The following is a 25409-nucleotide window of genomic DNA, read 5'->3' as shown; positions in this document are numbered from 1 at the left end:
TCTTCAGGGAACTGAGCAGACACTATTCAAGCAACTTTAGAAGAAATACGAGCCTTATTAACTATCTTTTTTTTGGTTGCTGTTAAGGAATAACCTGTTGCTGTGCTTTCCACGGAGGAACAAATGCTGTATAGAAAGAGACATAGACCATAAAACTTGAAATTCAGTGTTTGTACCATATTAATGCCATGAACACGTATAGAATCTAACACCTTGCAGTCAGACAAACCCAAACCCAAGATTCAGAGTAGTTTCTGAGAAACCATACCAGGAGCAATGAATTCTACTGGGTCTTCTCTTCTTTCCTCCCTTCTCCAGAGAGAGCACATCCAAATAGTTCTATATGCTCAGAGTGGAACCACTCTTAATTGATTTCTACTTAATCAAATAGCTGGATTAATGTTTTTCTGGATTGATTGATTGCATTAATTGACAATCTCCATTCCTTCTCTAAAATATATGTGCTGACAACCTATACTGATTAATAGTCATGGCACTTGGAATACTCAGAGTTGGCGGGTCATGTTGTAAGTCATTTTCCTTGTTTATTTATTTATTTACTTATTTATTATTTTTTTTCAGTTTTATTGAGCTCTAATTGACAAATAGAATTGTAATATATTTAAAGTGTACAACATGATGCTTTGATGCTCATATGCATTGGGAAAGGATTTCAATAATCAAGTTAATTAACACATCCATCAACTCACATCCTTACCATTTTTTAGTAGATTTATTTTTTGATGAAATATACATAGAAAAGCATATTTAAAACATTTTGGATTCCTTTACAAGATTATAATAAAATAACTACCTGGGTACTCACCATCCAGCTTTAAAAATAGAAACCTGGGTCCCCCTCCCTTCCTTCCTTTGTATCCCTCTTGCTGCCCCTTCTCCCCATGTACTCTCCCCAGGGTGACCACTATCCTGAATTATCTCTACATTACTCTCTAAAGTTCCTTTATGGTTTGATATATACACCTAAAAATACATTGTTTTATTTTACTGCTTTCTGATCTATATGTTGGTAAAATAATATGATTGTGTTTATCATTTTTTCTCATTTCTTTTTTCTTTTTCTATGTTTGGATGTTATGTGCTCAATGTATTTTTTTGTTACTCTAACATCTTTAACAGACTTATTCAGCCAGCAGCAGCACCACCACCACCACCACTTTATCATCTTCCCAGATATTCAAGGGCCCTAAATACTTGATCACCCTTTTTTTTTTCTAATTTAAGTCTTACTGTTATTCTGCATTTTAATTCTCTTCTAGTTTTCTCTAACAATTAGAAATTCTTGTAGTTATTTTGAATAGTCAATGTTGATTTAGATTTACCCACATTTTTCTCAGTCTTATTCATTTAATTTATTTTTTGCTCACCATTCTATCTCAGATACTCTATCTGTGATCATTTTCCCTTTGTGTAAAGTACATCTCATAGATTGTAATCTAGGGAGGATCTTTGGTAGGTTAGCTTCTCACATATTATTTATCTAAAAATGTCTTTACCCTCTTTCATGAACAACAGTTCAACTTTCTTTTTTTCTGATAACATTGATGGCATTATTCCAATATAACCTGACTTTCATTGTTGCAATTGGTAAGTCATCAGTTAGTTTAATTTCTGTTCCTCTGTGGGCACTCTGTCTTTTAAGACCTCTTTTTCTTTGGTGTTCTTCAGTATTATGATGATGATTGGGGTGTGGATTTCTTTTTATTTAATCCTCTTGGGATTTGTTGCAATTCCTAGTTCTGAGAATTGGTGTCTTTAAATAGTTCTGGAAAATTCTCAACAATTCTTGACTTGAACATTACCTTTCCTCCATTCTCTGTTATCTCTGTGGCAGAGACAATGCTTTGAACACTCCAGGCACAGAATAAGAGTGACTGGTCTAGCCTCTTTTTCAATTAGGTTAGGACTATGTGACTGAGTTATGGACAATAGAATGTGGGTAGAAGGGATGGCTCTCCCATCCAGCTTTGGCAGACATATAAGTGGTGCACCTGGTCATCAACTTTGTGTGTTCAGAGAAGTGACTACCTCAGGTTAAAAAATATATATGGATTCAAGGGCATATTTGATTATCCCGGACAGTTAGTCAGAAATTTGCAATGAGAAAGAGTAGAAGAATAGGAACAGGGTGATTTGGGATAGAAACATGTGAGTGAATTAATGGGGGTAGGAGCTAATTATAAATATATTTATTAGGACATACTAATATCCATCAGAGAACAGCCTCCATGAAAGAGATACCAAACAACCAAGTATTCAAAATGACTTTTCTGTCATTGGCCTCCTCAGTGCTGGTAGATGTACATATGAATGAGGTAGCCATGGTAACAGAGGTGGAGGCCATGAATGGCTTCAACAACATGAAGTTAAACTTACCAAAGCTGAAATAGCTATTCCCACTGTCAAATGTCTGATTGATCAATAATAGATACCAAGGAAGGGCCCCAGATATAGCACCATTTTTTGAGGAGACGAATGGGCCACTTTAGTGGGAAGTTGACTATATTGGGCTCTTTTTTACCATTAAAGATCCAGTAATTAATTCTCATAGGAACAGATACATATTCTGTGTGTGCATTTTCTTTTCCTTCCTGTAGGACCTCAACCAGTGCTACTATTGAAGGGTTTACAAATCTTTGATTCACTGGTCCACCCCACATTATATTGTGTCAGACCAGGGGACCCAGTAGATAACAAAAAAAATGTGCAGGTGGATTTACAACCATGACATCCAGGCATTGTATCCTATAGTGGAGGATGGAGACATTGTATATTAGTTGTGGCCCAGAGACCATCTGCTGCAGTAAGGATTGTCTTTTGTTCCACTAACCTTCTAATAAGTTTTCCCCCAGGAAGAGAGGCCTACCAGAATTTTAGAGAACCTGCTACTCAACATGCTGAGAAGTATAGTGGAGAAACACAAGGGTGGACTGGTATGGACAAGATATTTTGTCTAGATCTCTCTTCATAGAAGAGAGAAAAGATTTCCTTTCAGATGGAAATGTTTACTGTAATTATTTTGTTCCTGTTTCACAGTCACTGATTAGATAGGATGTGGCATAATGGTGACTTTTTAGTTCATAGATCTCATTAGAAGAGAAGCCATGTTTGGAAAGACTAAGTGACTATCACTCAGAATTCTTGAATCATGAGCTGAGGTCAATAACCAGATGGGGCTTGGGTTTGGGGCTGAGTATGTTCTGTGTGTGGGTAGAAGAATGGAATGATTTTATGACTGAAGGGCAAACAGAGGCAGAAGTAGTGCTATGCATTCACTGTATCATTTATGCCTCTTCCGTTAACCTCCAGGCTTCTCTTCTCTTTTGGCAGCAACTGTGGAAACCACTTGCTGAGGTGGAAGATTCATAAGATTCCCGAGGTACCACTGAGGGGGTTAGATATTTCCCTGAAAAGTTGCCTGATACACACTGAAATTTATATCAATGAGAAATACATTTATTTTGTTAAACTACTAAAATTTGGGGCTTACTTTGTTGCTGCATCATAGATTAGCCTATTCTGACTAATATGTCCTCTTTCTGGACCACCAATTAAGGTTTATGTCAGACATTATCCCTCTATCCTCTATGTCTCTTACCTTCCTTAAAGTTTTCACTTTTCTTTCTAGGATGCAGTCTAGATAATCTATTTGGATTTGTCTTTCAGTTCACTAAAACTCTTATCTGTTTCTTCAATATCCTATTTAATTTACTCATTGTATGTTTAATTTTAATTAATTTATTTTTCATGTCTGGGAGCGTAATTTGTGTGTTTCCAAATCTACTTAGTTGTTCTTTATAGTTTCTCTTCTCTGTATTTTCAAGCTTCTCTCTTATTTTTTTAAACATATTGAATTTGTATTGTATATTTTATATTCACTATCTTATTATTGCAATCACTGAAGACTTTCACTTCTAATCTTGCCATCTCTTTGTTCCTGCTGGCTGTCACTTTTGTGTTTTGTGATTTTTGGCTACAACCTACTCATTTTAATTGGCACTTTGTGAGAATTTCTTGAGGCCCAGGTTGTAGTTGGATTCCTCCAGGTGACATATGTATGTGTTCATGCTATTTGGCAGCATTAGTAACCCAGCACCACTTTATTTCACTGTAGGATTTTTTTTTTTTGACCAAAATGAAAGCATGAATTTGGATTGTATACTTCTCTAAAGATTGTTTAATGATAGCAAATTCTCAAATATGATTTTTTTTCCCTCTTCACTCAGCATAGAATCAATAAATTGATAAATGCAATTTTCTTGTCTCTTTCTACCTCAGTCCTTGGGGGCTGAGCATCATGGAGTTTGTCTTCATAGGCTCTATCCTTTGGCAGATCCTAGATTTTAACTCCATTCCCCTGTACCTTTTCTAGCATCAAAACAAAAGCTCAAGAACTCCAGGGTTTACCAGAAACCTCTACATATAATCTGATTTTGGTATCCTCTTATTTGCCAAGGTTCCTGCTTTCACTTTTTCTTTGGTCTCTATGAATTACTTCCTTTTGTGCTAATTCAGCAATGCTTTTTAGAAGATTGAATATATAAGTTTTATCTGTCACTTTAGCTGTTTTAGCCAGGAAGATTGTTCAGAATTATCTAGTCAGCCATACTGCTAGAAATAAGTCATTTCAAGCCACTATACTTATGCACATACACCTCTACCAGTCAAGTTGTATGCTTACCAAAATTAGACATGTCTGTTGCCAAAGTTGTTTATTACAGATTATTTTAGTATAACTAATTAATTTATGGAAATATTATCCTAACTAATTAAATAGTTGAGTAAGAGAGCTTTTGTTTATTATGAAATATTGATGGCAAGTCTCAATAAAGGAGGTTGTTAAATAAAAGAGCACTCAATTAAACCTGGGGAAAACAACAGTAAAAGTTTTTGGAAAATTTGTAAAAACTAAGAAGGATTATGTACTCAGATTATTTTGCAATTGTTTTTAATTTCTTGCTCCACTTTAAAGAAACCAAAATGAAAACTAATGTTGCATTATAGGCATTATAGGTATAGTTTTTGTAAGAAAGATGGCAGGGAAGCCAACTGTAAGAACTTCACTTGATGAAAAGGCATTGGATTCACATGCAAAGATTAGTAGATAAAAATATTTTAGATATGTATGTAATTTTTTATTCCTCAATCTAACCTACTGCTCCCCTCCCCCCCCCAATAAGCCAGTCCTAACTATCGAAAAAAAGAGAGTTCCTAGTAATCTTAAATCCATATAAACATATTAATTAATATGCTTGGTATTAGCAAAGTTTTCTGTAGGTATTTGTTTTTTCCCCAACTTTATTGAGGTATAATTGACAAGTAAAATTGTGATATACTTAGAATGTACAATGTAATGATTTGATAAACATATACGTTGTGAAATGATTCCCTCAATCAAGTTAATGAACACATCCATAATGGAGGTGTTTGTTTTGTTGTGGTTTTAGACATAAAAGAAGGGGTTGTATCTCGGGGCTGTCCAGCAAACAACTTTTTTTCAAGAGAAAATTTTTTACTGTTTCAACGTGAGGAAGGTCTTCAACCCCACTAATGATAAAATATGCAAATTTAAAGTTATCAAATACAACATTTTTCAAAACTTATTGCCAAAATTTAAAGAGTGACAACATCCAATTTTGGTAGGATGTTGGTAGCTAGGAAAAAGCCACTTTTATTCCAGCTTTATTGAGGTTTAATTGACAAATAAAAATTGTATATATTTTAGAGGACAATGTAATGATTTGACACACACATACATTGTAAAATGATTACCATAATCAATTGCATTTACACGTCCATCACTTCATATAGTTTACTTTTTTTTTTCTTGGAAATGAGAACATGTAAGATTTACTCTCAGCAAATTTCAAGTATAGCATACAAAATTAGTAACTATAGTCAACATGCAGCAAGTAACTTTTAAGTGGTTGTTTCATATTCCTCATTTTTGAAAAAAGTTGTTGGGACAGTTTTTTAATCAGCATTTTGCTGTTGTTGTTTGGTTGTTACTTCTTACTTTCTTCATAGTTTCTACCTTTTAGAGTTTTTTTTTCATTTTCAGTTGCTGGTCTTGGGTCTATCTCTTCATAGTCAAATGGGACATTGATCTATTTTACTTAATAAAATACAGTTATCATCCTCAGAGGAATTTTGTCTTCAACTTCAGAAACAATTAACATTTTTTTTTATGAAATTTATCAGCTACCTACCTTGTACCATTATGATTTGCTAGGCTTTTCCGTATCTTATTTAAAATTACATAACAACCCTGTCAGGAAGGTATTATAATCTTCATTACACAGATAAGAAGATAGAAGACCAAAGAAATTAACATGTCCAAGGCCATAACCTAGAGGCAGTTGAATTCAATCTTGAAACCAGGGTTGCCTAATTCTTATGTTCAGGTTTCCTTATTATAATTTTGCATGATCATTTATTCCACATGGTATCACCTGAGCCTAATCCAGGTACATTTAGCTCTAAACCACCAGCATTGTCTAACTTCTTTCATAGTCCAACCAAATACACTCCAAGCAATTCACTTTTCCTAACCTGCTGTGGGTGGATTTTGAGCTAGATTTTGAACTTTTTTTTTTCCCCCTTTCCAGTAAAGCTAAACTTTAATAAACCTTCTTCTATAATTTTTCTCTAGGATGACTTTAGTTTAGGCATTCAGTTCTCTCTTCAGCCATTCAGTTCTCTCTTTAGCATGATCACTAGACTGTTAGCTCCAAGATGACAGTTTTGTGTCTCTTTCATCTTTGGATCTCCACTATCTTCCCATGTTCCCAGTATGTAATAGGCACCCATGTTTATGCAATTAAAGAGCTCCCTTCTCCTTCTCGTTCCAACTCAAACCTTCCCTTAGACTTCCTCTCCAACCTTCATTTAGTCTAATGGCCATCTCCTAGGGTGATTTGGCTTGTGTTGTAGGATATGTATAACTCAGAGTTCCACAAAATTCTGAAAAGTCTCAATCTTCCATAAGAGGCAGTTACTAAAGGAAGGGATACTAGAAATCTGAAAAATGCAAATTAAAATAAAAAATTATATCTAACCTCTCAAATGCTCAAAACTAGAAATACAGATAATATTTGATACTGGCAAGGTTGCAATGAAATGAACAAGCTCATATATTGTTAGTGAAACTGTAAAATGGTCCAGTTGGTTTTGGAAGTAATTGCTCACTATGATGTAAAACTCACTGACTTACTAATTCCATTTCCTAAATAAGGAACATCTTTACGTGTGAAGATGATCATCATAGCTTTATTTGTAAGACTGAAAACTATAAACCACTAAAACATTCAGTAATACTGAAAGTATTACACAGTATGTAGTTATTCATATTTTACAGCCAAAGCAAGTGGGGGTGAGGCATTCTACAACTACTCTTGCATGAAGTTCATGAAACCCTACAGGGAACTAGCCACTTCTGCAGTACTTGGAATGAACAGAAAGATTGAGGGGATTATGTAGTGACATACAAAATGTGCTCGTTATACTGTTATGATGTTGGGAGAGAAATATAAGATTTAATGTTACATGCTCAATTGGATCTCAATTGATTCATGCATTCAATAATCTATTGAGTACTGAAGTGGTCCCCAGCCTCTATGAAATCAAAGAATAGGACAAAACTCTTCTCCTTTTGAAGCATACTTTCCAGGGCAAGAGGAGGGTTTGGGGACAGGGGCAGGGTGACAGATAATAAATTAATAAATAACCAAAGTAATTAAAGACTGTGATTAGGTTTAGGCTAGAAATGAACAGATATAAAATAAATTGACAATACAACAATGTTTAAAAAAAAGATTATGTACCTGAAAAGATACCAAATATTATCAGTGATGATCTTTGAGTAGTAGAATTTATTCCATGACATCTCTGTGTTTTCCACATTTACTATAATGGGCATAAATTTCTCTCAGTAAGCAGAAAAACCACAGTAAAATTATTATTAAAAGTTATTAAAAGAAAATGAAATCATTCCTCATTATCTGAGTGGCTCCTGGAAATGACTTCATGTCTCATTTTATACTTGGTCTTCCTTCTGCCTGGCTTTGGCTTTGGGTCCCCCTCCCCCACTCCCACTTGTTTGTCACAGCCTTTTAGAAATTTCACAGAGGGGAAGCAGATGTATAGGCCTGTGTAGGTGTATGTGCTCGAATGAAAAGAAAATCCCTGAAAACAAGGACATTTCCAAAGTTGCTATGCCCTTAACAAGAACTTAGTGAGCCAGTGCTCCTGAAATATAACTTACCCCGTTCGCTACTTGTTAACAAGGCCAGTGATCCATGAAGTTGATTCTTTTTTGGGTTTTGGTGTCTGAGTGTTTAAATTAATGGTTTGAGAGTAAAGTCTATCACTGTATGTAGCATAGCCAGCAATTGCTTAAATTCAGGATAAACTACGGATAGACTTAGGTTTTCAGTTTTCAAGGTGCCCACATAGCACAGCGATTGTCAACTCAACATTACTTTTATGTTCCCCATTACAAGGTGTCACCAGAAACACAAATCTATAAGGGGCTCTGCCGCTTACCATCTGCTTGATTCTCAGGGTCTCCAAATGGCCCCAAAAGGTGGTGGCTGTTTGCAGCGCTTGGACTTTTGAATTGCATTAAGTACCAGTCTGAATTTTCTGTTTGGCTGACCTCTAAAGAATGGCAGAGGAGACCAATGCAGACATCAAGTGCCCAGCAAAGGAACCTTCCGGGACAATTCTTGCTCCCATCCCGGATGCCAGTGTGACCAATTCAGCAATTGTGTCTTTCCCCAGGATAAAATGAATATTGTGTCAGTGAAGCTAGAATCATAGAGTGATGATCTGAGAATCAGTGAGAAGGAAGACGCTGACCTTGGAGAGGTTTAAGAATGCCTTATGAATAGCTATTCGGAACATAATTAAAGGCATTTTAACATCATAAGCCTTGAAGAATGCGAACCATCACCACTGCGCACTGGGGAGTAAAAGATATTGCTTTTATAGCTGCAGAGCTTATGGTCAGAAGTGATATGAAATATTAGAAATGTGACAGTTTTATAATAATTTTATTCTTGCTCATTGTGATAATTTTCATTTGCAGCTTTTTACCTTTGAATATCTTGAATTGCATTAAGCCTTTCTCACTCCATTCTTGTCCTGTAATATTAGAAGCTGCGGTTTTAATCTGAGGAATTACAGTAAAAAGCTACAGGCACAAGCAGACAAATAGTGGTGTTTATGATGCCTGTTATTTGAAGAATTAAAAGTTCTGAGTGAATTTGTCTCTCAGCTAATAAAAGCAGTAGAGCTCTGAGTGAAGTATTTCCTCTTCTTACTTTTTATAATATCACTATCTCTTCTTGTATCCTGTTCCCTCTCTTAGCTGCTTTTTGTTTTGAGTATAAGAGGAGGAGGAAGAATCCTTTCTGTCACATAATTTGTTGTTGTTTTTTCCTTGTCTATATTTTTCTTTCAGATACCATCTGCATGTTCTTTACTGAATAACCCAAGTTAGAATTAGTGCTAGAGATCATCTGGTTTAAATATTTAAATATTTCCCTTCCTCAGATAAGGAAACAAAATTACAAGACTCAAGACCAGCAGAACTAAGACTACAGTCTATGTCTCCCAACACTGCAAAAGCCATACCTAATACTCACTGAGCATTTGCTAGGGGACAGGCAAAGCTCTAAGCACTTCACATGCATTAACTCGTGTGTGTTCCAATAAAATTTTATTTAAAAAAAAACAGGTGGTGGACCAGATTTGGGCTGTGGGCTGTAGTTTGCAAACTCCTAATTTCTTTTAAGACTCAGAGTGTCTAAAATTAGATAGGGTCTGCTATTATCATCACCCTCATTTTACAGAAGAGTAAACTGAAGCACAGAATAGCTATCTAACTTACCCAACTTTATATACTTAATGATTGCCTCCATATGAAGAAACCAGGCCATCTGACCTGAACCCACACACTTGGCTGAACCCAAGGGTCTGCAGATCGTCTCCATATTTTTTCCTTTCCCTTCATTTCCAGGGTACTTTCTTGAAGGGAAAACATCTGGGTTAGCATGCAGAATCTCATACACATATATTTACTATGGGCTTATACTGATGATGATTTTTCTAACTTGTTCTTTCTGTGGTTGACGATGCTATTTAGCGCCTTGCTTGACCATTTGAGAGGGATGTACAAAGAAGCAGTTAATGTGTTTCTTCCCTTCAAAAGGGTTAAAATTTAGTTTGGAATCAAAGAAATTAAAATAAAATCAGACCAAATTTACAGAATCCTTACAACATAGAGTGGATAGTCCAAAATCATCTTTATCTTATGATCAAGTCAGGATCCAAAAGGCTGTTCATTAGCTTATTTGTTCTGAAGTCCCAGATACTTGAAAGCAATCTCTGTCAGCATGTTTATGTAAAGTTTTGTAAAAGAACTGTGACTATTTGACAGTTCTGATTTTTTTTAATCCTCAAACATTTCTCCCAAATAGGCTTGCATTTTCATTTTTTTAATCAAAAATAAGTTGATAACATGATGCAGCTTCAGACATGCAATTAATTAGTGAGAGACTTGATCACCACATCTTAGGGGACCATACCCAACCATCTGTTGATGGCTGGGAGATTGCTTCACTTTTACCCAAGTGAAAACCTTTGTTACTACAAAAGTTTGTAAATTGAATGTTTGTAAGAGAGGGAATTTTTGGATTATACATTATAGGTGATACAAAGATTGCAAAAATATTCCAAACCAAGTTGCTGTCTTCAAGGAATAGAGAATCCAGTTAGGAAGACAGACATAGCCACATTTTTAAGATCCCTCTGATCATTCTATGAATTCATGCAAGGGTTAGACTCCTTTCTAATGAGTACAATCATTTATAATCTGTCAGTAGGTGAGCTGACAAATGAATGGTATAGATGTGTGCCCTATGATCAGAGGGGAAGAATTGCCTACATCAGTTTCAGGCAGAAGAATGGGTTTGAGGTGAACCCTAAAAGATGGGTAAGGTTTAAAAAGCAGGTCGAGATGAGGGAACAGATTGACCATGCCATTTCTTTTTTTTTTTTTTTAAGTTTTTATTTGAATTCCAGTTAGTTACCATACAGTACATACTAATATGTAATAATAGTTTCAGGTGTACAATATTCAGCCTGAAAGGTGATTCAACCCTTCCATACAACAACCATCACAAGTGCACTCCTTAGTCCCCATCACTTATTTAACTCATCCCCCCATTTGCCTCCCTTCTGGTAACCATCAATTTGTTCTCTATAGCTAAGAGTCTGTTTCTTGGTTGGCCTCTCTCTCTTTTTTTTCCCTTTGCTCATTTGTGTCTTAAATTTCACATATGAATGAAATCATACGGCATTTGTTTTTCTCTGACTGCCTTATTTTGCTTAGCATAATACTCTTTAGCTCCATCCCTGTCAATGCAAATGACAATATTTCATTCTTTCTTTTTTATGGGGGAGTAATATTTCAGTATGTGTGTGTGTGTACCACATCTTCTTTATCTATTCATCAGTTAATGGACAGTTGAACTATTTCCATAATTTGGCTATTGTAGATAATGCTACTATAAAAATCAAGGTGCATATATCCCTCTGAATTAGTATTTTTGTATTGTTGGATAAATACCTAGTAGTGCAGTTGCTGGATTGTAGGGTAGTTCTATTTTTAACTTTTTGAGGAAACTCCATACTGTTTTCCAGAGTGGCTGCACCAGTTTGCATTCCCACCAACAGTGAAGAAGGCTCCCCCTTCTTCACATCCTCGCCTACACCTATTGTTTCCTATGTTGCTAATTTTAGCAATTCTTACTGGTGTGAGGTGATACCTCATTGTGGTTTTGATTTGCATTTCCTGTATGATAAGTGATGTTGAGCATCTTTTCATGTGTCTGTTGGCCATCTATCTGTCTTCTTTGGAAAAATGTCTACTGTCCATTTTTTAATTGGATTATTCATTTTCTGGGTGTTGAGTTTTATAAGTTCTTTATTTTGGGTACTAACACTTTATTGGATATGTCATTTGCAAATATCTTCTCCCATTCAGTAGGTTCCTTTTTAGTTTTGTTGATTGTTTCCTTTGCTGTGCAGAAGCTCTTTATTTTGATGTAGTCCCAATAGTTCATTATTGCTTTTATTTCCCTTGTCTCAGGAGACATTTCTAGAAGAAGTTGTTACCACCAGTGTCAGAGAAGTTACTGTATGTGGTCTCTTCTAGGATTTTTATGGTTTCAGATCTCACATTTAGGTCTTTAATCTGTTTTGAATTTATTTTTGTGCAAAATATATCATCTTAAAGCCAAATCTCTCCCTTTAGTACATCAGTGGATTCGCTATAGTGGAAGATATCACTCCTGACACTACCCCACAGATCATATTAATTAGAAGAGTTTCATCTTCTAAACATTCTACAAATAATCTCTTCAAGCTTCAGTAAATGCCAATTTTAATGGTGCCATATGATGCCTGTCTTAGTAAAGCAGGAGGATTCCAGAATACAGAGCCAATACACCTTCTTTATAGATTTGGAACAAGGCATGAAATATTCCTCAGTATTTTTTCTCTTTAAAGTGGACATCAATGCTTTGGTCTTGAAGTTGCATTTTGGGCAGGTCCACTGGGAAAGTTCCAAATTCAGCAACAATAAAAGGCAAGGCTGCCATATATAAAGGGTTTCCCCTTCAGACTAGACATCTCATGGCTTACAGTGTCCTGGTGCTGCTCAGGCTCATGGGAAGCCCAGTCTCCCACTGTCTGAAACACTATGGCAACCCCAACCCGGAAGCACTGAGACCAAGGAAGTAACCAAGTCATCACCTAGGCAATGGTGGCTGAGGCATTCCAACAGCCCCTCCTCAAAGCCTAAAAAGAAGGCCTGAAATAGGAGGTGGAAATATTATGGGTCTTTTGGGGGGAGGCAGGCAGGCTGCAGCAGACCATGCCATTTCAATGTCAAATCCAATTATCAGGTGAATCATAGCCAGAGCAATCTTGGACTTCTCTTCCACTGCCACTACCCCATCCCTTTTGCACTTGACACCAAGGAAGCATGCTAATATGATTGCTAATATGATTTATCAGACCAAAGCAGTTCTTGGAGCCATACTGTTGTTACAGGTGGGCTTACCATCCTTAAAGGTGGAAATAGCATCTTTCCTTGTCTCTTGTGATTTTCCTTTCTATAATAAGCAGATCTGGGCAGGACCCATCATCCTCCAGAGCCATGGTTACTTATTTTTTAGTATCTCTTAGCATATGACTATGTGGGTACTTAGGTCAGGGCCAAGGACCATATTTACCCATTCCTTTTCTCTCTCTCTTCTCTGAATGCTCCCTTCTGTGTTCCCTCCCCACCTGCCTCTCTACCCCCCACAGATTTGACTGTGTATAGTTGTCTCATAACTTAAATTTGCAGGAGGAGGGGAGGAATTTAAGGCCCCTCCTGGGTGTCCCTCCACCAAAAGCGAACTTGCTCTAATTCTGCCATTTAACAGAGTGAAGTGGTAGGAGGATTTCTTGTTGCTATTAATTTAGTGGTTCTAGTATGCTAAATATCCCGCTTCTGTATTTTGCATGTATCTCTCTTGGAAACCTTATGGGGAAGTAAGGAAATTTGTTAGGGTAAGATCTGAGAATTCAGAAGCACTTGGCTACCAAACATTTACCCATATTCCCAAATATTAATATAGGTTTTATCCTGGAAGAGGGCATCTCAAGTTTATCTTTGTTATACCTGTAGGCATAAAACTGTTATGTGACTTGATTGTAGGAGTTTGTTGGTATCTTAAATTATTTAACATTTTCTTTACATTATGTCTCCAATATACTTGATAATTCATTTGTTAAGTGATTGAGATGAGATGCTCTAATAGATCTGCCTCTGTTGAGTCACTGGGCTGGTGTGTGTGTGTGGGTGTGTGTGTGTGTTTACAAACCACATGCCAATCAACATGGTAAGGTTGCATTGATTTTTCTGATGTCTAACCATTATATAACTTGGCGTATATGATCTCAGTTTTAAAGGAATTTTTTTTTAGGCCAACTTCACAGTTACTTGCAAAGACTACATTTTATAACTTAAAGTTGGAAAAGTAGATGCCAACCAAGCAGCATCTAGATTAGTGTTTCTTAAATTACGATCTGTGATCTGGTCTACCTGCATCAGAACCACATGGGGTGTGCATTAAAAATGCAAAATCATTTACTTTAACTCAGATCTACTGGATACCCATCTTAGAATAAGACACAAGAATCCATATTTTTAACATGCTCTTTACATGATTATCATGACTACTCAAGTTTGAGAACAAATGATTCTAGGCTATGATTGTGCTGAGCCAATGCATCTAGAAGTGTAGACATAGCCAAGACAAGAAACCTTGTACAGTTGGCTAAGCCACAGACCTGACACCACCCTTGGGCCATGCTGAATGATGAGGAATCTGTCTAGCCTTATTGGACAGTCTTTCCAATAACTTTCTTCATTGTAATCATAGTAGCTTCTACCACATCTGCAATCTGACCATTTGCTTGAGGGTGATGGGGTGTGATGGTGACAGTTTTAATAAAGTCTCCAAACATTAATCCCTTGAACTCAGCAGATTTAAAGGCAAGCCCACAGTCCAAAGTAGAATATGTTGTAATTCATGAGTTGCAAATAACTGGCAGAGTTCACAATATTCTTCCAATATTTAAGCAAATTGGAAGAACTTTGGGACTTTTCATCAAGTCCTAGAATGGTCCTGGTGAACTGATCTAAATTCTTGACCAGTGTCTCATTTCCCAGGGAGTGGTCAGTTTATTTGACAGGAAAATGCCAGATATGTTTCAGTTTTTCGTTGTGCTTTCTGTCACCATTATCACAATCGATTTGAAGCCATAGCTGAAAGCTAAGCTAACACTTTATGTAGTTTGCCCAAGATAATAAGATGTCTGCTTGCTGTAATGTTGATTCCTGAACATACTGAAAATTGATTCACAGTGCCTTCTATCACCCAGCTTTATTTTTATTCATACTAAAACGCAGCGCTTTGGAAGGTAACAAGCAGATGACCAGCAGTTTTCGGAAAGCATGCTTTATTAAATGATATAATGTGTGCCAAGCACTCAACAGAGAGCCTGACGCGTGGTAGAATTGAATTAAATAGTAGTTACAACTACTTTTTCAAAAAAGTAATTAACACTAACCTACTTCCTCTGCAATGCAAGAGGACAACTCAACAAGCAGTCAGGACATAAATAAGCACATTTAAAGAAGAATTTCACCACTAACTTGCCCACAGGAAAATTACAGAAAGTGGAAGAGGGTTCCTGCAAAGATTGATGCCTAAAAGCTCTGCCAGCCTACACCTTCCTTTTTTGCAGAGCCCACCTTCCACAGCCTACAGAAAATAAAAATAAATGTCAGTTCCTTGCTTGCTTGGCCTCCCTTGCTGCTAGGGCATTGATGTGTTCCAATACTGACCAATGGGACCTGAGACCAAAAGTGATAAGGATACTTGTCAAAGACTTTCACCCTGAGGTAAGAGGAAGAGAAACAAGGAGCATATCTTTCTCCATTTTTCTTATTTTACATATTATTTGTGTGAGACTGTGATGCTGATACTATGGCAGCCACTTTTATTTTATTTTTTTATTTTAATTTTTTAAAAAGATTTTATTTATTTATTTGACAGAGAGAGACACAGCGAGAGAGGGAACACAAGCAGGGGGAGTGGGAGAGGGAGAAGCAGGTTTCCTGCAGAGCAGGGAGCCCGATGCGGGGCTTGATCCCAGGACCCTGGGATGATGACCTGAGCCGAAGGCAGACGCTTAACGACTGAGCCACCCAGGCGCCCCATCAGCCACTTTTAGATCATGAGGAGAGGGCCAAGGGCATCACAGAGAAACTGACACAAAGCCCTGATATTGCTGAGCCACCGAATGAATCCTGGAACCATCCAGATTCCTTTTGATGTGAGGCACACAAACCTTTATTTCAAAGCCTCTGTTTCTGGTTTTTCTTTCTTGAAACCAAAGTATCCTATCTGACATACCTTTATAACAGCTACACTTTCCTTTTAGAATGCAAGCTCCATGAAGACAGTGACAGATTCTAGTTCACTGCAAATACAGTGACTTCAACACAATGGAAGTTTATTTTTCTCTTACGTAAATTCTGAGCTGCTGTGACTATGTGATGTTATCATGTGAACAGGCTCCTTTTATCTTGTTTCTCTGCCATTCCTAGGGTGTTGCTCTCATCCATGAAGTCTAAGATGACTCCACACCATGTCTACATTCCAGCCAGCAGGAAGAGGGAAAGAGAAGAGGAGAGGGGGGCCTCTTCCATTCAAAGGTACCACTTAGGAGTTGCCCGCCTCACTTGGCTTATTACCCCATTGGTCAAAACTTAGTCTACTGGTGATAGTTACAAACATAGCTGAGAAAGGAAGTCATGACTCTGTACGGTCATGTATTCAGCTTAAAATTCCACTATCCTGTTTGAAAGAAAAAGTAGATATTGGGGAACAAGTAAGTTTCTTTCATAGCATCATTGATGAGAATAATAGGTGTAAATAGATGTGAAGATATATATATATATATATATATATATATGTATAAACAATGAGTACCTAGTCTATGGGAATCACTCCACTAATCTCTTTCACAGAATTATCTCATTCACCCTTCACATTAAACTTTCAACATAGATGGCATTCTTATCCCCACTTTGCAGATGTGGACAATAAAACTCAAGGACTTTGAGCAAGTTGCCCAATGTCATACATTGAATAATTTATGGCAGTTGTGTTAAAATTAAAGTCCATGCCCCTGACGTTTTACCCTTGAAGATCTATCTGGCTCACTACCACCTGTCCCTGTGCCAACTGCTTCACCCTAATCTTACTTTCTGTAGTATATTTACATCCTCTTCAAATTTTGCTTATGAATTCCAGGGGGTTATTTATTTACTTATTTTTACTGGCTGCCTCTCATTCCAGTGTTCTTCTCCAGAGTCTTGTTCTTTACTCTGTGCCTTTAAAGCACCAACTCCAAATGGTACACATCTCTTTGTTATCTTCCAGTGCCAGTTTTTTTTTTTTTTAAGATTTTATGTATTCATTTGACAGACAGAGACACAGCGAGAGAGGGAACACAAGCAGGGGGAGTGGGAGAGGGAGAAGCAGGCTTCCCGCGGAGCAGGGAGCCTGATGCGGGGCTCGATCCCGGGACCCTGAGATCATGACCTGAGCCGAAGGCAGACGCTTAACGACTGAGCCACCCAGGCGCCCCCTTCCAGTGCCAATTTTTAAGGAATTGTCACCACACTCCACACTGACTCTTCTCTGTTCTTTGTGATGCTGGCACTGGGGTTTAGCAACCACCATTCTGCTTTGCCCACTGCTGCCTGTTAAGTCCTGCCAGGTGGAGGGAGCTTAGAGGGAGACTGTGAGCAAGACAGGAGGGGAGAAGGCACCTGCTACTTCCTGTTTCTTTCCCAGGAGCTACCCCTTCACATATCCTCAGAGACACCAGCTCCAGCCCAACAGTGCTCCCTCCTCAAAGGACTAAGTTTCAGCCTCTCCAGGTCATCGTTCTGGTTTAATGATGCCAATCTTTTACCTAGGTTTTCCGAGCCTCTGGGTGGTAGCAACTTGGTGCAATTGCAACCTTCATAATACTTTACAGTTGTTAAAGTTATGCTAAGTCAATTTTGGTTTAACTTTTTTCTTTCTCAGTTATACATTGGCTTAGTTTTATTTTCCTGGGTAGATCCGTGTTTCCATTTTTAGAGAAATCAAGAAAATTCATAGACCATCTTTGATTGAGGGCAGGATCCCATTTCTACAACTCTGTCTACTCCACACAGAGGTGGGCACGGTCTGGGAAGCATGGTTGGAAATTGATAAGCACATGGAGATGAATGATTTCACTTGTGTACATTCCTTATCACCCAGAAGCTGACAGAGTTGTCTTTTACTGAGTTGCTATCATGCTTGTTGCTCTGGTAAGTAAAGCACTTCAAACCTGAAAACACTCAAGTATCCCTCTGAGGAAGGAAAGGAGCACTTACTATTCTGCCCATTCAACAGGAAGGAAAACTGAGGTATAGCAAGGAAGTTGGCTAAGTCTTCAACTTAGACTGCTGCAGAGACAAGAGACAGTTTGATTCTTGGCCTGCTTTCTCCTCAATCCCCTAGACAAGGGAGGACAAAATTGACCTTTGTGAGCAAGGTTGTTCCTTCTCTCTGACCTTTCTCATTGGCAAGTACAATCCTCCATTTTCCTGGCCTGCCAGCCTGGCACTTTCCACAGGCATAAAATTCACTTTAGAGAAGGAAAATAAAAGTAAGATCAAAGGCTTGTATAATTGCACTTCTCAGGGGGAAAAAAACCTTGCTCTAGCAGCCTACTTCCCAGGACTGAACCAAACCACCCAGGCTCTGTTGTCCACAGTGAGTTGAAGCAGTGGAAAGGACTTGGCATTTTTTTCCTGCAGTCACTGACGATACCAGGGATGGCTTAGACAGCCCAGATAAATAACCCCTGGGAGGCACGGAGAGGTGAGAGCAAGCCATGGGGCTCCCACCGGGACGATGGGGTCTGCCTATCTCAGTCCTTACAAGTTGTGCAGAATCAGAGCCCTATATTTACTTGGTTTAAAGTACTTGGATGTTGGTAGCCAAACAGCTATGTCTGAGCCTCACACCGGGTGATACCTCCTTGTTGGTGTCCAGCACTATGAATACTATGGCTCTGTAATTGACTGATTGCACCTCCAAGCCTAGTATTTTTTTTATTTTATTTTATTTTTTGACAATAGCAGATCTTGCCTCAGGAGGGGCTGGCTGATATGATAAGTTGCTTTGAAGATTGAGTGATATTTAATATTTTGAGTGACTGCTTCTTGTTGAAGCGACTGGGTTCTTCAAGGACATGCTATACATGTTTAAAATGGGATGTCTGGGGCTGCCACAGCATAATCGACTGTGAAATAAGCCTGTTGGAAAGGACAATTACTTCTGGAGCCTCAAATGCAAGTCAAGTCTCCAGTGGCAGTGAGAGGGAGGGTCCCGGTTGGTTCTAGTCAGGAGTGAAAATGACTTGCTTTACCCCTTAGCATGGGCTGGAGCCTGCATTCTACACTCACCGCCCGGTATTAGGGACGTGCAGGTACAGCTCAGACAATCAACCAGCAGTGGCTCCGAGGATGCGTGGCTGTTGTGGACAATCCATCCATCCATGCTAACATTAATTAATATCCAAAAACAGTTACTGAGAACCTCCTACATGCCACGTATACACATAGGAACTAGCAGCAAAGAGATGCCCAGTATGCTTTTTAAGCACATGGTTCAGTAGGAAAGGAGAGAGAAAGTGAACACTAACATTTATTAAGACAAATACTATGGGGCGCCTGGGTGGCTCAGTTGGTTGAACGTCCGACTCTTGGTTTCAGCTCAGGTCATGATGTCACGGGTCATGGGATCGAGCCCCGTGTAGGGCTCCATGCTCAGCGGGCAGTCTGGTGGAGATTCTCTCCCTCTGCCCCTCCCCCCACTCCCCTCCCTCTCTCAAATAAATAAATCTTTTTTAAAAAACTAATACTATATGTCAGATATTATATGTCTTATTAATCCTTTCAACCATCTTATAAAATAAATGTCATGTCCAGTTTACAGAAGATGAAACTGAGGTTTGGAGCAGTGAAATAACTAGCTCAAGACCACATAGCTGGTAAGGAGCAGCATTGGGATTCAGTGCAGGTTGAAGACACATGTCCTTGCCACCCTAAGTGGTGCACGGGACAGAAGCTCAGTTAGGATGTAGCTGTGAAGTGATAGAAACTTGCTTCTCCCACTGTCACAAATCTTGAAAGCCTCACTACTAATGCGGCCATTTTTATTTCATTCTATTAAAGGAGAAACTTTTTTCTTTTCCTAAACTAATCAGGGATTCTAAAAGCTGTTCAAGAGGTTTTAGTGAAAGGTACATACTAAAGTCACATCAAATTAGACACACAATTACAATGACAGTTCGCCAATACCCAAACCTGAGGCACCATATTGAAGAAACCCCATAGAAATTTAAGCCAATGCTTGACCTAAAACTGCAGCTGATATTTGAAATGCTGGATGAATTCAAGAAATCCTGTGGATGGTTCCAAGTTTCAGCAAGCCACAGTGTAAGATGACAACTGTAGGCAGTCCTTCTGAACTGAGGGATGCTTTTTCCTTATCAGTATTTCATTGTTCCCTTCTGACAAATGCCCTTATCAGTCATAAAACAGTTTTCTTACACACACACACAGACATACAAACACACACACACACTCCAAAGCAGGAAAGATACATTTTTTTCAAAAGATTTGTTTGTCATAAATAAAATCTCCGATTAATATTTAGTCCACATTACAAAATAAATCCTTTCATTTGTTTGTATTAGTTTCTCTGTTTTCACATTCTGTTTCATTTATCCTGCATTTGACCACCAGGTAAAATTTCTCGAGCCGTCACTCTTTTCATCTGCACTTTAATACTGTAATAGGTTTTCTCAATACTGTGGTTTGGATCCCTCAGACCACTAGCTTTCTTCTAGTTGGAGAGCTTAAAAAGCTGAAAACTACATTAAGACTACATTTCCTAGAATTCTTTGTGGATAAGGCTCTAGATTTGAGTTGGGTTCTACCAACAAGTGGTTTTGTGCAATATTCAGAAGGTGCTGGCTTCCTGCCCTTCTTGGACAAGGTCATGGGCAGGTAGGTTTTTTTTGTTGCCACAGTTTCCCGAGCATTTGGAGGCCAGCATGGTGGAGCTGCAGAAGTGGTAGTAGCTTTGTGATGCTTGCAGAGTTCATGTAACTCTCCTGGTGGCTCATTCTAGACTGATCCAAGGAGATGTTCCTGGAGGCCCAGCCTAGAACTCACATATCTAGCAGCTCCAAGAATCCCGTAAGTTTTCAATCCCCTATGTTAAATCCTTCCCCGACGAAGCACCTAGGGTGGCTTCTGTTTCTATTTTGCGCCCTAAGTGATAGTGAAGTCCCACATGATGGGATCATGTGCTTCGGGCCGCTGTTTGGCTCTAGCCTATTTTTTTTTGGTCTTGACATTAGACTTGCCATCTCCTAATTCTCACCTCATGCTTTTGCTCATTCCATTTTCTCTGCTTGGAATGTTCTTTTATTTTCCCTTCAAACTCAGTTCAGATGTCACCTTCCCCAGAGAGTTTCCTCTTATAGATTTAGGGGAAAGTGAGATATTTGTATGTTAGGTGCATTCATTCTTTGGGTTTTGATGACACAGTGGCCCAGGGATACGGAGATGAAAGTCAGACCCTGCTCTTGGGGGGCTTTTGGTCTAGTGTGGGAGATAGGTCAGTAAACATATTTATAGCACAGAGACATAAACTACACTAACACATCGACGTATCTCTCAGAGGTGGGTACAAGGTTGATGTTAATAAATATGTGCCAATGTGGTTTGATATGACATATGTAGGTGACATTACATACAGTGAAATTCATGTGGCAGCACTTGATGCTATGAAAAAACACCGTCAGTTCCACTTTATGGATTCAAAGTCTACATTTCATTTCACCAGCACTAGGATAATGATTTGCCTACTGCTTTGATCCCTGAAAGCCACTATGATTTCTTGTGGAAAGAGAATATTCTGTTTCTTTTCTTTCTACATAAAATTCGGCATTCCTTGAATTAATTTCTTTCAGAAGACATCCCATAAAGCTCCATTTGAATATTTTTTTAATGTACCTAGTTAATTCTAAGATTAGAGCCCCTCCCCCAGCGAAGAAAGAAAAAAAATTTGACTAAGTGGGGATTATGTCTCACTATCTTTGTTTAGTACAGTTAAGTGTGTATTCAAAAAGGGTTTAAATTGAAGTTTTATTAAAACAAAACCAAAAAGGAAACCCACAAAAGAAAAAAAATTTTTTTTTTAAATTCTTGAACTTGTCTACCTAGGAACATGGCCATCTGCCAGACGGAGCCTGTAAAACACGCATACAATTCGGAGTGATTTACAGTCTAATTTCTTTCGGGCTTCCACCTGTGCTCAATTAATGAACTGAGGAACTTGAAACATGCTTTCTTGAGTTTTCTCTATTTCCTTTTGGGTAACCTACTCTCTGCCTGGCCAGTGGAATGCCCAGGCAGTATCCACTGTATGTGGCAGCTGTCTCCACTGCCCCCAGCTGTACCAGTTTAGCTCTTCCTTCCCTTATTACAGTACTGGCTTATTCTCTGATCCCTCTTTTCCTTCCATCTTCCAAATTGACAACCCTCCTTGGGACCACCAGCTTAATTTGTAATCTTTACATCCAATGTATCTTATCCTATCCCATCTACCAGTGGTTCTAATCCCTGGATTCTAATCCCTTTTGGCCATGACATCTCCTCAAACTCAAAACTGGTCATTGCTCTCCTGTCTAACAAGACAACAGGACAGTCCAGAGCTGAGTAATTCCTTTTTTGTGTCCCTCAAAGAGTTGTGTTGAAGTCTTAATCCCTGGTTCCTGGCACCCAAATAGGGTCTTTGAAGATGTAATCAAGTTAAGATGAAGTCATAATCGATCAGGTGGGTCCTGATCAGTTATGACTGGTGTCCTTATAAGAAGAGAAAACAGAAACAGTGGGAGGAGAATGCCATCTGAAGACAAAGACACACTGACACAGAGGGAAGGTGGCCATGTGAAGATGGAGGCAAAGATTGGACTACCGTTGCTGTAAGCTGAGGAACACCTGGGGCTACCAGCAGGTTGAAGAGGTGAGAAAGGACTCTCCCCTTGTCTTTAGAGGGAGCATGGTCTTGCCAACACCTTGATTTTGGACTTCTAGCCCCTGGAACTGGGAAAAAATACATTTCTGTTGTCTTAAACCACCCAGTTTGTGGCAATTTGTTACAGCAGCCCTAGGAAGCTAATATAGAAACTCAAACAAGATGTGGCCCAGTTGGCCCTGTGGTTGGGCACTGAACATCAAGAAAAGCAAAAACCATCTGTTCCAGCTCTCTGTTTGGAAATACTTTCTTGTATTTCAATACCACATTAAAGTTCACAGAACAGTTTCTACATACATTATCTCCACAATTCTTTGAGTTTGATATGAGCCCCTGGATTTTACAGTTGAGGTAACAGAGTTTGGACGTTGAGTGGCTTGATCAAAGTACCACAGCTAGTGGATGAAGGAGTCCAGGTCAATCTAGATTCTTTTGACTAAAAGCCAAGGAATTTTCTATTGCCCCATCCCGCCTACAGGGCATAGTGAAAGAAGTCCTTGACTGGATCTCATTTCGGTCCTCACTATGGTTTATGTGTATGCTGCTGGACAGGTAACTGTGGACTGAAATTAAGAACTTGAGCTTAATCAGATGAGTGAAAATGTGTGTCAGGCTGGCTGACATTGCTAAAAGAGAATATGGCTTGAATACTGCCTACCTCTTTCCATCTCTGCTGCTACCACCCTAGTGCAAGTCTCTGTCATCTCTTGACAAGGCCACAGCACGGCCTCATGTTGGTCTGCTCCTGTTCTTCCCCCCGACAGTGGTCTCAAAGCCCCCCAGGGAACATTTAAACATGCAAATCACATAATGCTAGTTCCTCACAGACCCTTCCATTGTGCACGGGACCATACTTACCTTGAAACACAAGGTCCAGCCAAGTCTTCTGATTCATCTCATGTCTCTCTTATCCCTTGTTCACTATTTTCCAGCCTCCGTGGTCCTCTTCTTTCTCTCAAACATGTCAAGACCATTCCTGTAACCAGCCTTTGCCCCAGCTCTTTCTTACACCAAGCATTCAAGTTGCAGCTCAGATATTTCCACTTTAGAGAGGACTTCTCTGAATGCCTGCCTGAAGTAGTAGTCCCCACCCCAGTCTCTCTCTACCCCATCTACTTCATTTTCTTCATAGAAATTCTTACTATTTCACATGATCTTATTTATGAATTTATTTCTGTGTTGTCTGTCTCCAAGTATCTAATATCCATGATTATCAAAACTGTGTCTATCTTTTGCTATGCTTTTTCTACATATTTCCAGAGGATAAAGGGGTGCTGAGTAGGGTAGTAAATGCTCAGTTAGGTGAATGAACCCCAACTGTAATTAGCATTAATAGCCACATTTTACAGAGCTTCCTCTGCCTCAGGTACTAATGTGATCTTTACATGAATGATCTCATTCACAGCAACCCAGTGAGTTAGAAATGACTCTTAATCCCCCATGTTAGAGCTGAGACACGGGCTGTGGGAGGTTAAAGGCCATGCTCAAGGTCACATAACTTGTGAGTGTCAAAGGCAGGACTGGAACCCAGGTGTACGAATGACAAGCTTACTCTCTGACCCCAATGCCCTGTTCAGACTGTGTATAGACTTGAGTTGCTTCTTTCATGGCTGGCAATGGCCATTGCTGAGAGCAAATGTTAGGTATTAAGGCAATGATTTTTTTCTTTTTTATTGGAGTTGACCAGTCCAGGGCTCAGATCCAGGGCCACAGTTTAGTATGTGGGGTCAGGAAAATGGCTCCATTCTTGGCAGTCCCATAGCTTTCAGGGCACCATTCTGATATCATTTGCCTTGGTGCTTTATGGATTGAGGGGGGACACAATCCAGACAAATCAATGGATCCCCTGACAGTAGAGGATTCTGAGAAAGAAAGAGGGTCACAGTGGAGCACTGTTTGATGCTCCCCCCTCTCCTCATATGCCTCCCATTAATTTCCACTCCTGTGTTAGCAAAGCTGGCTGGGACACAGGCTCCATTTGGAAAAACGATGAAACACAAACGTTTATTGAGTCTGTGCTTCGAATCAACAGGGTTTTCCTCAGATTGAGTTGCCGCCAATTATCCTCCATGCAATTATGGCGATCCCAGAAGCAAGCAGATGGGGAAGAGTTTTGTTTTCAAATGGAGGAGAAACCAATATGTAGGAAGAAAAGGCAGCTTGTTCATTTGAACAGACTCCAGGTGGCTGGTCGCCAAAAGGCAAAGAGCTGGGGAGCCAGGTCTGGCCCTGGATCAGTCTGGCTGCCCACAGACCAGAGGAACCACCAAGACAACGGGGCTCTGCCTCCACTCATCAGGCTTGCCTGCCATCAGCCAGCTTGGCTGGGCGAATGGCGGCTGAGGGAGAAACGGCCCCTTCCAGGTCAGGCTCCCGACCTTGATGCCTTTAGAACATCAAGTCCTGCTATTTTGTTGTTGTTCAACAGTGACATGATGGTTTGTTTTATCAGAGAAAAAAATTTAGGAAAAGATGTGAAGAGCTCAAGCCATATGGCAAAACTCCTTGGATGGCTTTGATCATTTGGAGTTCCACACAACCTAAAAGACATTCCGCCTTTCTTTTTTTTTTTTTTTTTTTTAAAGATTTTTTTTTTTTTTTTGAGAG

The sequence above is a fragment of the Neomonachus schauinslandi genome, chromosome 2, assembly GCF_002201575.2.
Source record: "Neomonachus schauinslandi chromosome 2, ASM220157v2, whole genome shotgun sequence".
NCBI classification, from domain to species: Eukaryota; Metazoa; Chordata; class Mammalia; order Carnivora; family Phocidae; genus Neomonachus; species Neomonachus schauinslandi.
Note: the sequence above shows the minus strand (reverse complement) of the source record.